Source organism: Bombus vosnesenskii, unplaced genomic scaffold (genome assembly GCF_011952255.1).
Source record: "Bombus vosnesenskii isolate JDL3184/JDL3185 unplaced genomic scaffold, Bvos_JDL3184-5_v1.1 scf7180000013991, whole genome shotgun sequence".
Lineage (NCBI taxonomy): Eukaryota > Metazoa > Arthropoda > Insecta > Hymenoptera > Apidae > Bombus > Bombus vosnesenskii.
Genome location: NW_022883317.1, coordinates 360484 through 376020, shown reverse-complemented (window position 1 = coordinate 376020; position 15537 = coordinate 360484). Strand labels below are relative to the sequence as shown.

Here is a 15537-nt window from a genome sequence, read left to right as displayed (position 1 = left end):
ATTAAATGGTTCTACTATTTCGTATTTTAAAATTAATCTCCGCGATCGAAACAATTATGCCAGACGGGGGATGCAGCCTATGCTCAGTTTTTTCGCGCAATTTTTGGCTGGATAAGACACGTTTTAGCTGTGAATAATCGAACCGATTGGAAGGCACGTTGATCAGCGGTCGCAAATCGAAGATTACGGCTAATGTTATACGAATACTTAGTTATTCCTGAAAATGCAAATAAATAAAGAAAAAGGGTGGAGATTATCGGTTTAGCTTCTAGGAAGCTCAATTGTTACGTTTGTTCTAAATCCAATGGATATCTTAAATACTTGTTAGGTCAAGAACGTAAAGTAAATAAACAAGAAATGAAAAAACTACAACTAGGTTAGTAACTAGAAACTGGGCTAAAGAATAAAAATAATATATATTAGATTATAGAAATTGAAATGAGTAGATGGAAAACATAGAAACCCTGGAGAAGAAAGGGAAGGAAAGGAACGTAAAGTAAAGATTGGAGCGAGAGAAAGTGAGAGAAGTGACAGATTACCTAGGTTTTTTCTGTTGCGACGGACACACATGAGAGAATCCCTAGAAAGAGAAACCTAGAAGCGCATACGAATAAGGAAAAAATTTTACGAAACTTTTTCGCGGCGTGAGGCATTGCGATGCGGCCATACCATGACCACGCCATTGCCAAGCCGTTACCACGCCGTTATCCCATCGTTCTTTACTTTTTACCACTTCAAGCCACACATAACGCGATGCATCGTGGCATACCTCGCCAACGTTGCAGTACACTTTACATCGAGGGCTCTCCTTTTCTTTTTCTCTCCGTTGAAGCGCTTGCTTTCGTTTTAGTTCTTAAATGCGACCAGGTGAGGCGAGGTGAAACTTACAAAGACGCGTTTTATACGCACCTCGTCAACGTGTTTTACCTCGTCTTCTTGTTTTACAAGGAGGGATGTAATAGCTAGAGAAAGGGTAGATAAGGAAAAAAGAGAGCGCCTAGCCAACAAATAATCGCGAAACCATAATGATCGCAATGAAGGATTATCAACTAAATATCTCGCTAAATATCGATTTACCTTTTCTCTTATTACTAGTTTTTACTTTTACTTTCCCTAGTGCTAATGCTTGCTAAGTTTGTTGAAAATTCTCGGATCATTATCTGATACGAATAAAAGATTTTGAATGATTAATCATTTCTTTGAATTTGAGCTAATTATCACGTGATATGTACGCTTATAGACGGAGGTGTACTTAAAAATGAAGAAATTAAAACTGTATGTGAGCCAGAAAATTCTTATTTTTAAGGTAATATAAAAAATATTTGTCAAAAAAGGGGAGGTTTAGAAAATTGATACAACGAAACCGAATTCGAACATTCGTAGGATTAGATTGCAACTTTGTATGAATATAACATTTTGATTTTAACGTTATTTAACTGTTTTCTTAGTAATTTAATGCTTTCAAACAAAAATTCTTATTTCGAATTTTTGATTCCTCGCGTACGAACACATAAATTGAGAAATGATTATCAGTAAATTCAATTAATTTTATTATAAGCATTTTACTTCTTCCCCTTTTTTGTATACTTATAATATAGAATTTAAAAGTACATTGACAATGTTTATTTCGAGTAGCAATTACAAATTGAATTAGATTAAACTTGCTATAAATTACTATTCCTATTTATATCTTCGCCTCTATATATGGTTCTACGTATAAGCATGTAACGATATCAAATAACCTACCACACAACGTTCTAATCAGAAGCTAGAGTCGCATGGAGGCGCGATAGTTTTCTGAAAGATTCTTTCGAAGCTTCCGTCATCACTCTTTGGAACTGTCGTCTCCATCGAGTACAACTCGATCGATCGACAGCAAACTCAACGTGCCACGTACTTTTCGCGATAAGGTGGTCGCAGGGTAGAGAAGAGAAGGGAGAGGCGAAGATAGGAGAGGGAAAGAGCGAGTTTGCCCGGTGGCTTCAGCATTGATCGTTCCCAGAAGAAGAGAAGGAGCCGAGCGAAACGAAGAAGAGGCGTACACGAGAAATTCGAGACGCCCGGCGTCGCCCGGCGGCGAAACGTTATCCGGTATGCAAGAAAGGACGTCCTCATTAGCGGGACCCGACGTCGTTTCAGCTCAACAGGAGCGATCGTGGCGTGGCTCGACGTGATACCGCGTCAACCCGTCTTGGTTCAGCTCTCAGCATAGCTATCCCTCCGCCTCGTATTTACCGGCTACTCTCCTCATCTTCGATGATATGACCGAAATATGAGGAAACGCTGCGAACCAAGAAATGCAATATTCGATGTTTCATCGATGTACAATACGATTACTCGCGTTCACGTTCGGACACAGCACTGTCTTTTTATTTACTGGTTTGCACAGGAGCTCATGATTTTAAGGCTATATCAATCATTTATTGTAACTTGAAAACATGTAAATTTCTAACGATAACGTTTGATCGTAGAAGAGAAAGAGATCGTCCTCTTTATTTCTTAAATTCAATGCGGTGTTTTTTCTTATATAATATGTATCTTCCAGGGATATCTGCTACAATTAAGAACTAATAATTGTGCAATTCTACGGTAACCTTCACCCTTTTTGCCTATAATAAGTTACTGATTGCCTTTTATCAAAACTGGTATTCTTTCCTTCCTTTTTGTAACATGTCCATATCCTATAGGTGTACCAATAAAATATTGGTATAAAAATATTAATTATAGAAAATACATTTATTTTGTAGCTGCAGCTGTTTCCAAGAATGTTAATAAAACAAATAGTTTCTAATAATTATCGAAATGATCTGAGTAACTGCACGTGATGTTGAGTTTTGTGATATTACTTTAACATCTAAAGTCGATATGCGTCTCTGACATCGGTTGATATCGTGTGCGTTGCACGGTGGAGTGGAGGGTGATAGGTGAATCGGTCGGGGGTTGCTAGACTGGTAGTGGCGGTAACGCGATAAACAGATTAACGGCGAACTCGAACGGAGGTCGCAGTTTAGTAGTTGGGCATCGCAGCTCGAGGGATCAGCCTTCCGTCAGGAGACGTTCCAGTAGGACGTACATGGCTGAACGATTACGAAAATGTTGAGAAGAAGCATATATAAATACAATGGCTATAAAAACATTGGTCACACCATTGTATAAATTATTATATTTGCATAGCTAATTAATTACTATTTAATTAGGTGCAAGTATGTTAAATTTCATATCATTTAATAGTATTATACTTTTATGTGAGGCGAAAGTAAAATATATAGAACCTGATAAAGAAATACTTTATTGGAAAATAAGAGTATGTGCTTTTTGTATGCCAATACTTTTTGTAGTCACTGTACCTGCAATGGGAATGAAATTGCAGCAGACGCTGTATCTCAAGTCGGAAAACGTGTAGTGCTGTAAACTGTTAACTACGAAGTGTCCGATGAGACACGACTATCGTGACTATATATTAATAGTAAAATTTCAAACTATTCGGAAAATGTATATACGAGTTATGAGACATCTATTGCAAATGTATATTTACAATTAGTTAAAACTTAGTATACAGTATGAGTAACTATCTTAAATGTATAATAAGTGTTGAAGATGATCCCATTGAATATCGAGGCTTATTAACACTTTGACTGCAACGGTGGTCATTCGGAGCGCTTCAACTTCTTGCAATTGTAAAAATTGAATGAAAATTGACAGTTAGGGCATTTTGAATATAACCGATAAATAAAAGATACTTTGAAATAAAAGGTGTCCCATTGAACAATTAAACATTTTTATTAGAACATCAATAAAAAAAATAATAATAATAAAAATAATAATTAAAAAAATGAGAACAAATCTTGCATCTAACGGTGCACTGTGTTTGCATCCATATCTTTGAGGGGTAATCTACGAATATTATTATAAACACACCTTAGAAAATAATCATAGATGTTGCTTTATAATCATAATTGAAGTTAGAAGTGTGAACATACCTTACCATTATAGAGGGTGGTTGGTAACTGGTGGTACAAGCGGAAAGGGGGTGATTCTACGCGAAAAAAGAAGTCGAAAATATAGAATAACAATTTTTCGTTTGAGGCTTTGTTTTCGAGAAAATCGACTTTGAATTTTCGCTCGGTACGCGTGCGGTACGTTATAACGGATCTCACTGTAGATCGTTGTCTCGATGGAAAAATTAAAAAAAAAAAAATTTTTATTCCATATTTTCGACTTCTTTTTTCGCGTAGAATCACCCCCTTTCCGCTTGTACCACCAGTTACCAACCACCCTGTATGTAGAATGAGCAAACACTGTTTATTAATGTCTCCTACACGTTTCAACAATATATTCTGCACGTTTTGCTCACGACGAAATAACGAATGCGAATGGTTTGTTGAAACAAACGAAGTTACTTGTTATAATATGTCGTTATCAACCACCAGTAAGATAAACGGTCCATTGGGACCATTGGGAATGTTGTCTTACATCATCAATTTATTATTATTTTGCCATTATATGCTTTGAATAATAAAAATACTCCCGTGGCGTCCTGTGCGAAACATGTGATTTCATCATGGCAGTCAAAGTGTTAATATAACGATGAGGATAAATCACTGTCTAAAGATTTTTGTGATCTTTGTCAAGTAATACTTGCATTAAGTATATTGTAACTTTTATGCACATTTTCAGATAGGTTTCAAAGTTCACGAATGTAATCATGATGAAAGTAGATTTCCAAAATGCTTCGTACAATATACATGAGATATTTATAGGAGATTTCTATAAGTGTTGAAATACTTTTCAACGTGACTGTTCAACGTTCTAAGTACGCTTCTTCTGTAACCTTGATTATCCAAAGCTTAATTTAAACTTATACGTAAGTTCTTTTATAAAGAATAAAGACACATGTCAATTAACAAAATACGAAATAATATGCGGTCCCTTTTTAAAGACTGACGATGACTTTGAAAATTGAAGAAATCTGGCCTTAAGGCAAAGATACGATGAATTACGGTATTTATTATTCTGAACTAATTAATTTTCTTCTGACACGCTTCTTTTTATCAGCAAAAGTAATTAAAATATTAACGAAGATTATAAGCAAGACATCCTGTATATGATGTATATGTGCTGTATATGTATCTGCGTGAATGTGAATTATCGGTTATAAGAGCAACTACTCGTTACATTTATTAGAAAACTCTAACAGAATTTACATTCTTTAGTATCCTACGCTATAGAGCACAAATGTTGCGCGTGAAATAACAGATTTATAGTAAAATAACTAGAAAATAAAAGCAGTGAAAAATGTTCAGTTTATACCAAATACGTACCGGCAAATAACACTTAGCCGCGAGTGTATATTATATTAAAGTCCAGTACTTTCCAAAATATTTCTCTTACTATTAGCTTTTCCGATAATAAATCGGACGAATACTCAAATAACAATATTTCTTTCTTCTGAAATTTTGAATGTTTCACAAAATCCTTGGTCGTCGCGTCTTTCAAACATACGATAGTGCTTAACGTTAGGTACGGTTGTCCTGGAAGTCTATAAGGGTTTGAACGCTGCCACGTGCCAGGTCCACGCTCTAGAGAGTAGACTCAAGGTAGAAGATAGCTATACCTAGCCTAGGCTAGTCGCAAGTCGTAATCGCCATTCGCCACATCCCCCAACTGACTGCCTTCTCTTCCCCTCCTTAGCCACTTACTCCTTTCTCATTCTTTCTCTCTCTTTCTCTCTTCCCTCCTTTTCGTTTCAGTTTCTTTATCACTCGCTCTTTACGTTGTGCGCGACAGTAAGCATGTATGCGTAGACAAAGACACAAAGCAAGTAAGAAAGGGGACACAGATGAACGAACGAGTAACCGTTCTTCTCTTCCGTCGAGTCCCCTCGGGAATCCGCAATCCGGCGTCCGCGATCTCGTCATCCACCCCCTTGCTTCACCCTCCGGTTCTTCTCTCAAGCCACATCGACCCTTGCTTCTAGAGATCCTTCGGATTTTAACTTGGTCCCTTGCACGAACCACTAGCGAAAGAATTCTCCAGAGAATCAAACGTGGACGATATTCTCGTTCCTTGATTCGCGGCTCTCTAACTAAAAGCAAGTTTTTCTTCCCGTATTTAGGTCAGATTTTTCAAATAGCTTTTTACTTTGCACATTCTGTCGTTTTGTACTCGTTGGTTTCTTTTGCATGATTTTTGAAATAAGGTAAACCAATTTGATGTTATAAACGATTACTGGCGGTTCAACTCTGTCGCGTTCACCGAATCATTTTTGACACAGTTATATTCTTCCATAAGAGATGTTTCTTTTGGTGCAGCGATTTTTATGTTTCATTTTAAGATACGATATAGTCTTAAAATGTATTTGTAAGATTTTTTAATTTCTTAAATTTAAGAAAAATACGAAACGATTGCTGTAGATACGTATGCCTGATTTATCGTTTCATTATCGTTCATTATCGTATCGAAAGTTTCAACTTTCTGCATATACACAGATCTTTTTATGTTAGAAATCTCGTTGTTTGTTGAAATGAAAGTAAAATCGAAACGTCGAAAGTTTAGGATGTATGGCGTACTCAGAAAAATTGAGATTTTCTTAAAATTTTTCCAAATTATTTGATATAAATATTTTCAACTTATTTGAAATACGTATTACAGAGAAAATGGAAAAAATCTGCTTTCTTCCTATGAAAAATATTGAAAAATATACAATATTGTTCAAAGATGTTTATCTCTGAGACAAACGTAATAAATGATGTAATAAATCGTGTTAATTCAAATTGTCATATTTGACAAAAAGGTGGTCAAAAGGAGAAAAATGAATTTTAATATTTAACAACTAGAAATCGATTTCACATACGTCCAATATAGAGATTGTTATATTTTCAGTTTCAATGGAGATACGGCCTGATATTTAATGTACATACACGTAAAACATTTTTGTGCTATCTGATAGCAATGACTTGATCTAAGCAAAAGTTGCAGATACGTCCTTGCGACTTACCACGACAGTTGTACACGCACATAATGGGTTAAGAAGCTCTTTACCTTCAAGTTACTTAAATTCTGACCTAAGAGTCATAAAAAATCACTTTTCTTCATAAATATATACTTCTAAATAGACTGTGGAATTTTATGCATTTATGTGAAATTTGATCGTGCGAAAGTACATAGGATACATAGGATAACCTAACCCCAACCTAGAAAAATATGTAAAACATCGAAAATATAATAATATTCGTTAGCAGATAAAACGATTCTCCATGTAGGTTCCATTTTTGTAATTTATATCGATAAAATAATGAATTTGTTCAAATAATCGTAGTCTACTTATGAGCATGCCAACTGTGACTATTATAAAATCCAACAGTGTGAATCAGTAAAGACAAAATTTCTCGAAACATGATCGAAGAATGAGCAAGAGAGATACGCGAAATAAAGAGGTTCGTATGATAGGAAGACTATGGATAGGTCTGGGTTAGGAAGTGCGGTGAAAAGCGGCTCGAAGGTAATAGAGCGGTGCAACGAGCAGACACCTCGCAATTTAGCTAATGGCTTCCCACTGGTATCGTGGTGGCTGCAGATACACGAATACGCAACATACGCCAGCTACTTTTCTCGTTTAACTCAAACTATATTTTCTGTTCTCCTAGTATGGTACAATCCTACTTATAGTCATTTGCCTTATCCATTCTTTAAGATTTCTTCGTTTGAAAAAAAGGAAACGTTCAATCTCGACGTTTGTGTCAATGGTATAGAAACAATAGCCAGTTATTGAATACTGTATATAGTGGCTCACGAAATTATTTGCACATTTATCGGCGAATTTTTTTTATAGGTACATGTACATATTATACGCAGTGTATAAAATCTCTCAAAATTTCGTTATAATACAACAGTACAATTTGAAACCAATTGGAAAATGTATATAAAAATGAAAAAAACGTGTATTGCAAACATACGCTTAGCGAGAAATTAACATAGAGCATTAATAGTAATCTTAAACATACAGGTAATGTTACAGATGTCCTCGCTGCATATATTATGGTTTGTAGCGGTTTATCGAAAATCACCCATTTTCGAAGAAAAAATCTGTAGGTTTTGTACATTTGTACGAATTTGCAGCGGCATCCCCGTCAACGTAGATCTCTCAGCGCAGTCCGGTGTGTAAGTCGGACATGCAAGCGTGCGGTCGTGCGAGCGTGCAGCGCGCGCGGCCCGATTTCAAAGTGAACCGTTAAATTATTCGTGGCGCTTTCGAGCGACAAATGGACCAGTGAGACGTTTTAAAGGGTCTCGAGAGTCGGACGTCTATAAATAGGCAGATTAAGGAAACGTTTAAAATTAGCATACACAAGTATATTGTAAACGCGCATGTCCACTCGGAGGTATCAAACTGATTAAATTTACCAAATCTAATTTTTTGATCGGTGAAGAAATTACGCCTTTCGTGTTGAGAAGTTTCGCAGCAGAAAAAGGAAGAAAAGCAGTTGAAGGTTTAGAAATTTTCGTTTACATCGTATTCTTAGAAATTTAAATAGATGCACGATTCGCTAATTCGATATAGGTAGTTAAGAAAATATTAACATTTAACAAATAATTATTAAACAAATGCAAAATAAATAAGTAATAAATAACTGTATATTAGATAATTAAATAGATATATAGATTAGTATAATAATTCAAATATTTTATAATAAGTGGAATTAGATGTATTATAAAAAATCGTATCATCGTTTCATATCTTTTCTTGTATTTCTGGTATTAGTTAGATACAAAAATAGATACTTTTAAGCGATCTGTAGAAATTATTATAGAAATATATATTTCTATCTATCTTAACCTACCTTTAAGCAGAAAAATGACAATTACAACATTTTTTTATACAATTTACCTTACCATTTACAATTATCTACATTATCATCAGATGAAACATAAATTTATAAATAATAAGCCATTTATTTTTTGAAACGGTGAATACTAATAATTCGCCAGAACAATGAAATTAAAGGAAAATCTAGAGTATTTAAATTATCTTAGAACATGCGATTATTTATACCGTCATTTTGTAACAAATAGGTACATTCGTAGAAATAAATTATTTATTTTTTGGAATCTTGAATACTAATTGTTTATCAGAATAATGGAATTTAATGAAAATCTAGAATAATTAAATTATGCTATCAACAATGCTTAAATTATAACAAACAAATGTATAAAAATAAATCACGTATTTTTTAAAATTCGAGGTACCAGCTCACGACTTCCTTAAAAATCGAGTTGCTCATTTCCATTTCTCTCTCTCTCTCTTTCTCTCCTTCTCTCTTTCGATTGCTTCGTCATTCATCTATTAATTCTCAAACACATATAAAACTCATATGAAAGCTCGAAAGAAGTATACCAAGTACATATGTACCTAGGTCAAAACCGATCATGAAAAAAAGGAAGTAAGAATATACACAAAACAAAGGGAGAGACAGAGAGAGAGAGAGAGAGAGAGAAACACGTACGGCACATCGACGCGACGCAGAAAAGCGTGCATCCTGCTTAGCGACATGCCTCGCTAATACACACATATACATATATGGTCATGGAATATTGATATGTAAATATAGCGGCTCCGGTAGCGGCAGTGCAACGATGGTTATAGGGGCGCTAGCAGGTTAACGAGCGACTCGTAGAGTGCGCGACGGCGTGGCGGGGTAAAGAGGTAGATAGGAAAGTTAAGAGCGAGAAAGAGAAGGCAAGGGGAAGAGAGAAGTAGCTAGGTCTCCCAAAGTCTGTAGGTAGGTTGATGGAGGTCGAGGGTGAGACAGATAGATGGATGGATGGATGGATGGATGGATGGATGGATGGATAGATAGGTGGTGAGAGCGAGGGAAAAGAAAAGAACGAGAAAACGACAGACAAAAGAGAAAAAGAGGAAGAAGAGCACGGACGAGAACAGTGGCAGGGGTAGAAGCGGTAGCAGGAGACCAAAGTAGGATGAGGCAGCATCGGGATGGGCGAGCGAAGAGTCGAGGGGCAGGGGAGTTGGGTCGCTGCCGGCAGTATAACAGAGACGGTCGGGCGTGCCGCGGAGCGTGCCACCAAAGGGGATGAGAATTTTCCACAAGCTGCAGAATTATTGTCCCCATTGATCTAACTTAAAATATCTTGAAAAAATCAACCATTATACCAAACGAACGATATTTGTTACGTAAGAATTGTTTTCTATGATCGATGATAAATCAGAGAGAAAATTTTTTTTTTACATGTAAGAGCGAGTGAAGGAATCGCATGCATAAATGGCGGATTGGACAATAGAAAGTCGGTGGTGTATAGGGACATGCCCTGCGGGACACGGAACGGGGTGGTTGGAACGGGCCGCGGAAACACGGAGAGGGCGGGAACACGTCGGTCGAGCGAGGGTTGCCGCGCTGTGAGCCGGAGAACGGGGATGTAGGAGGGTGACTATGGCTTCGTATGTATGCCTCTCTACGAACAGACTTTTATAACTGTGAGCGCACTCGCGAGCGCGCGTGACTGAAACCGCCAGTGGTACTATCTACGAGGGCACGTAGAGTCGAAGGGTATCATCTATAGACGAACACCTGGAAGAGAGTATCCCGTCGCTTCACCGCGACGTGTAAAATCTCTCTATCTTCGTCTCTCGCCTCCGACGATCTTCTCACTTCTCACTTCTCACGTCTAGTCTGCATTTTTCCTACTCGGATCAACAGCCTTGTTCGGGTCCGCGCGTGTCCTTCTCTTCCAAGATTTAGCTACTTCCATCTCGACCTCTCGCGAGAGATACGTCAAGTTTCCTTGGTCATATCATCGTCATCGATGGTTTTGTTGTTGATCTTGTTCTTTTTCTCTTTATTGATTCTATATTATCGTACTATATATCATTGTCAGCTGCGACACGTTCACCAACTCATGAGTTTCTGACGTTAAATGTAGAATCGAAAAATAACTAAATTATTGGCAATCAAGATTATTATTTATATAAGAAGAAGATAATTTTCTTTGTAATATTCAGAGAAATTTTATACATCTCTTACGTAAATACGTTCTATCTCTAGAAAAACGTTCAATTCTGCTTTTAAAAAAGATAATTTAAATATTGAAAATTTCAAATATGTACATAGGCTGAATAGGTTGAATTCATTGTATCTCTAGAAAAACATTAATTTCCTCTTCTTTTTAAAATGTGATAATAAATTTCAAGTATCTATTGATCAAACCTTCATAGATTAAAGATATTACATGATAATTATAAGTCTGTATATGTATTACAATAAATATCAAATTTACTGTATTTCTACTATTTCTGAAAAAACGTGTTCGCTATTTATTTCTAAAAAATCTCGTAGTCATACAAACATTTGTACAGATCAAACATTTCTAATATACTTAAGACTTACAAAATTCATTAAATTTTTGGAAAAAGACTTGCTATTTGCTTCTTTGAACTATACATATACGAAATTTAAATAATAATTTCTCCAAATGTTTGTGTAGGCGTATAAAATTCATTGTATACCGATTTGAAAAAATGTTCAGTGTATGTTTTAAAAAAATCAACTAATCGTAAGGAATAGATTCGTAGATTAATGACAAATCAGTCAACGCTAACCTAAGCAATGCAACGCCTATTGACGTGTATATTACGTAGTCTGTTTCTGAAACGTTGTGGTCATTTCTTATCAAATGTAATTATTAATTTAATCTTTTTAATTGCCATTCTTTTCAAATATTTGTAATATATATAATGTAACATCAGAAGAGAATTGCATTAGAAGAATACGTTATAGAATGATAATTTTTCTTGAGAAAAAGCAACATACATCTAACAAAGAAACGTCCAATGTGATTGAATGAATACGTCGCCGATAGATTAAACTGAACCGAACTCATATTGTTGTACACAACGTATTACCATTTAATTAAACTATAAATTAACAACACCAAAATCGAGACTTCTTAAAAAAGCGAGGACTGCGCGCGGAGACATAACCATATTCCTCTTGGAAATGGTAGTGTGAAAGGAAACAGCCACCTCGTCTGCTTAGATGGTGGTAGCTTGGTAGATGAGAAGAATCCGAAACGATCGGAAGACGGAGAAAGAGGTAGTGCGCGAAAGAAAGAGAAACTAGAGGGAGGCTAGCTAGGCGAGCATTAAATCGGAGAAAGATAGAGCGAAGATCGCAGAGCGGCAAAGGACGGTCGAGGTGGGGGTAGGGATAGACGGGTGGAAAACGTTACGAGGGATCGGGAGAGAACGCAGCGGGTGTTGGCAGTGCGGTGGGAGGGAGGGAGGGTGAGAGGGTGGGAGGGGTTGGGGAAGGAGACGAGTACGATAGCGGCGCTGCGGCGTAACGACGCTATAACGCGAGCCGCCGGGTGATTACCTACCACCTCCGTACCCCGTTTACCCTCGTGCGTCGAGCGGTGCGCTTGTCGCACCACGCCACGCCACGGCACGGCACGGCACGGCACGCCATGCCAGGCCGTGCCGAGCAGAGTCGAACCGAGCCCCACCGCGCCACGCCGCGCTGTGTCGCATCACGCCACACGCCGCGCCGCCTCGCCGCGAGCCACAACATCAGACCACGCCGCTGCCACCCTATCCTCCGCATCCTACCACGCCATGCTATCGCGTTGACCGTACAGTGCCACTACCACCGCGCGTCGGTAGCTCTCGGATGCTACGCCATCGACCCGACATTACGCCCTACGAATTCCTCTCCCTCTTCCTCCGTCTCTCTTTGCCTCTTTCGCATCCTGTTCTTCTCAGCCAAGTCCGTGGTACACCGATCGTGGCCTCGTGCGCCACTGTCATATGTGTTGATCGCGACAGCCGCGTTCCCGTGTCGTGGTAAGCTCGACTAGAGAGGAACGTCGACGCCGTAAACGCGACGCCCTCGTAACGATGCCACCGGAGAGGTAAGAGGAGGCGAGTTTCACAGCGGAGTGGCCTCTAGGCACGTCCGTATCTCTCGCATACCTTGCCTCTCGCCCAGCTCCGGCGTACTCGGAACGTGCATGTGCGGCTTCGTTTAGATGTGGTAGAAGCCTATCTAGTTGGTCAGCTCTCTGGTTCGCCGACTGTAGTAACGCGAACCGCTCGATTCTCGTTAGACGTTTCTAATGTGTACTGTCTCGTTGCCACGCTAATTTTTTCTATTCTTCTTTCGTTCCTGTCGATCGGAGGAGTTCTTTCTTTTCTTCTTATTGGATTATGATTAAAAAAGCTACCAGCATACGTAGAATGTTTTTAATAATTTCTCATCACCTTTTTATTTTCTTCGGTTTTTGCTTTTTCAAGGATATATAATTAGAAAAAAAAGTATTTTTCGAGGTTTTTAAAGAGACTGACGTTTACGCAGAGTTTAACCCCCGTTAAGGGTTTACTGCAGTATTAATAACTGTAGCCCCTATTCTCTCGACTTGAAACGTTGAAACCGATGTCTATGGACCTGGCAGGCGAAGAAACCTTTTTCTTCTTTTAAGCTTTGCTTCCACTCTTGCTGTCTGTTTCCTCCTTTTGCCTTCGATTATTTCGCCTTCTCTCTTACTCTCTTGGCATTTTCGTGAAACGCGTGGAAATTTGGATTATACGTAAGTTCAGTTTGAAACATTTTGTTTCTCCTTCCACGCATTTTCTATATCTTTACGAGGAAAAAAGAAATTATCTTCTTGTTTGATTTCAGAGTTGAACATGTGTTCTTTTCCAACTCTTTCAAAATAATTTCCCAAAATATTCAAAATATTGGTCGTCGTAGCGCATGTTAAGATATCGAACATATTAAAATATTTTTTCTCTTGATAATTGTATCCTGGACCTCCACGAAAGTCTTATTAGCCATTTTTAAAGGACAGCATTGTCTTTCGGTAATGTTATGTTAAAATTCTCCTGCTCATTTACAAAGTGACATTGAAATCGAAAAGTCTACAAAAAGCTAGGTATCATGTTTCTCCTCTTGCACCGATCTTCACATATAATCGATCAGTTGATTAATCGACGGAGCTATCGTGAGAATAAAAGCGAAACAGAATGAAATAACGAAAGATAGATGAAAATAAACCGTTTTGGTGAACGCGCCGCACGAGTTTCTGAAACTCCAGTACTCATTCTGCGGTACTTGATATCAGTATTGCTTATTGCTTCGCGCTAAAGATAAAAGTGAAGGTGCCTACGATACGTAATATCGCGAGACATGCCAGTAGAGGCCATAGCTACGTGTTGCTAGTTTCTCTCATTGTCCATTATTTTAATTTTGTTACTGATCTCAAATCGCTAATGATTTGCCAGTAATTTACCAACACAATATTATTTATCAACTCATAATACGAGTAAACTGAGAAGTTGCGAGTTGTGGGTTATAGACTTACTTCTTCTCTTATAATTTTACGACAAATACCTTGTATAATTTCCAAGAATTTCTTTTAAAATTTCATTCCTTTTATCGTCCAACTTGTTGATATTGAGTTGTAACGAGTATGAATGATTATATCGAATTGAGAAAATTTCATAATAATAAATGGAATAACTACTTCGAAATACGATAAAAAATGCAGTACAGTCGCTTTTAATATCAATTGTTATCGTGCAATAATGAATGACAAGTTGATCTTTATCTTTCAGATATGTGAAACTATTTTAATGTCTTTTCTATTTGATATAGTTAGACCTGTAACCCTGTCTATTGTAGAAAGTAAAACATGTCCGTTTACGTATAGAAATAGAAGCTATATAAAAAAATGGAATATCTGTTTGTAGAATTTTTTATATGTTTATCACCTAGCTTCATTCATCTATTGACATAAATTATGGCAAATATCGTCTTTAAATAACTAACATTTGCTTAACTATTACTATTTATCACTGATTACTTAAAAATATTTGTTAACGTTGGAGAAATAGGTTCGAAAATGATCGGAAAAACGTAACAGGCCTTCGTATGAACATCGTTAAGTTAATGTTTAAAATTTATCCCACGTATTATGTTTGTTAAATATTTCCATGTCTAAAATATACGTGTGTTTAAAGTTGAAATAAATCATTCTATCGCATATAGTCAAAGCCTGTCTTAGTTTCTTTCGTAAGTAATCATCGATATTAAACAATTTAGGTAAATTTGCGACAAAGCAGGAGTCTGGATTTGAAACAATTTTTCAAAACCATTATTTCCGACACTTATTCCTATCGATATTCGAAAATGCCTTTTACAAAAACGTTTTTACATAATCTCTAACGAAGCTAGTTCTTATGTAATTCTCGAAAGAATAATTCAACATTGAAACATTAATATAATCTTTAACGTTAAGGGAGCTACATATAAAAAGACGACCGGTTGTCTTTGTTGAAAATTATGGATTTTTGAAGCCGAAATAATGTTATAGGAACACTAAATTTATACTGAGGATTAATATTAAAATAATGATATATTTATTTCATGAACGATTCCTTATATATTCATCGATACACACTTGCACACGTCTCAGCACTTTCTTCCATACCCGACTGTTAACCGACTGAACAGTTTACATTCCTTT

The 15537-nt window shown here is 37.0% G+C and overlaps 1 protein-coding gene across 5 annotated transcripts in view; it reads right to left on the bottom strand.

Annotated features, from left to right (window-relative positions):
• Window positions 1-9287: 9287 nt before the first annotated feature.
• Window positions 9288-15537, bottom strand: part of LOC117239412 (uncharacterized protein CG3556) — a 28141-nt gene continuing 21891 nt past the window's right edge. For all 5 annotated transcript variants that reach the window (XR_004494440.1, XR_004494437.1, XR_004494436.1 and 2 more), the window contains exon 8: window positions 9288-9310. The gene's annotated coding sequence lies outside the window, so the exon portion shown is untranslated. The remainder of the gene's footprint in view (window positions 9311-15537) is intronic.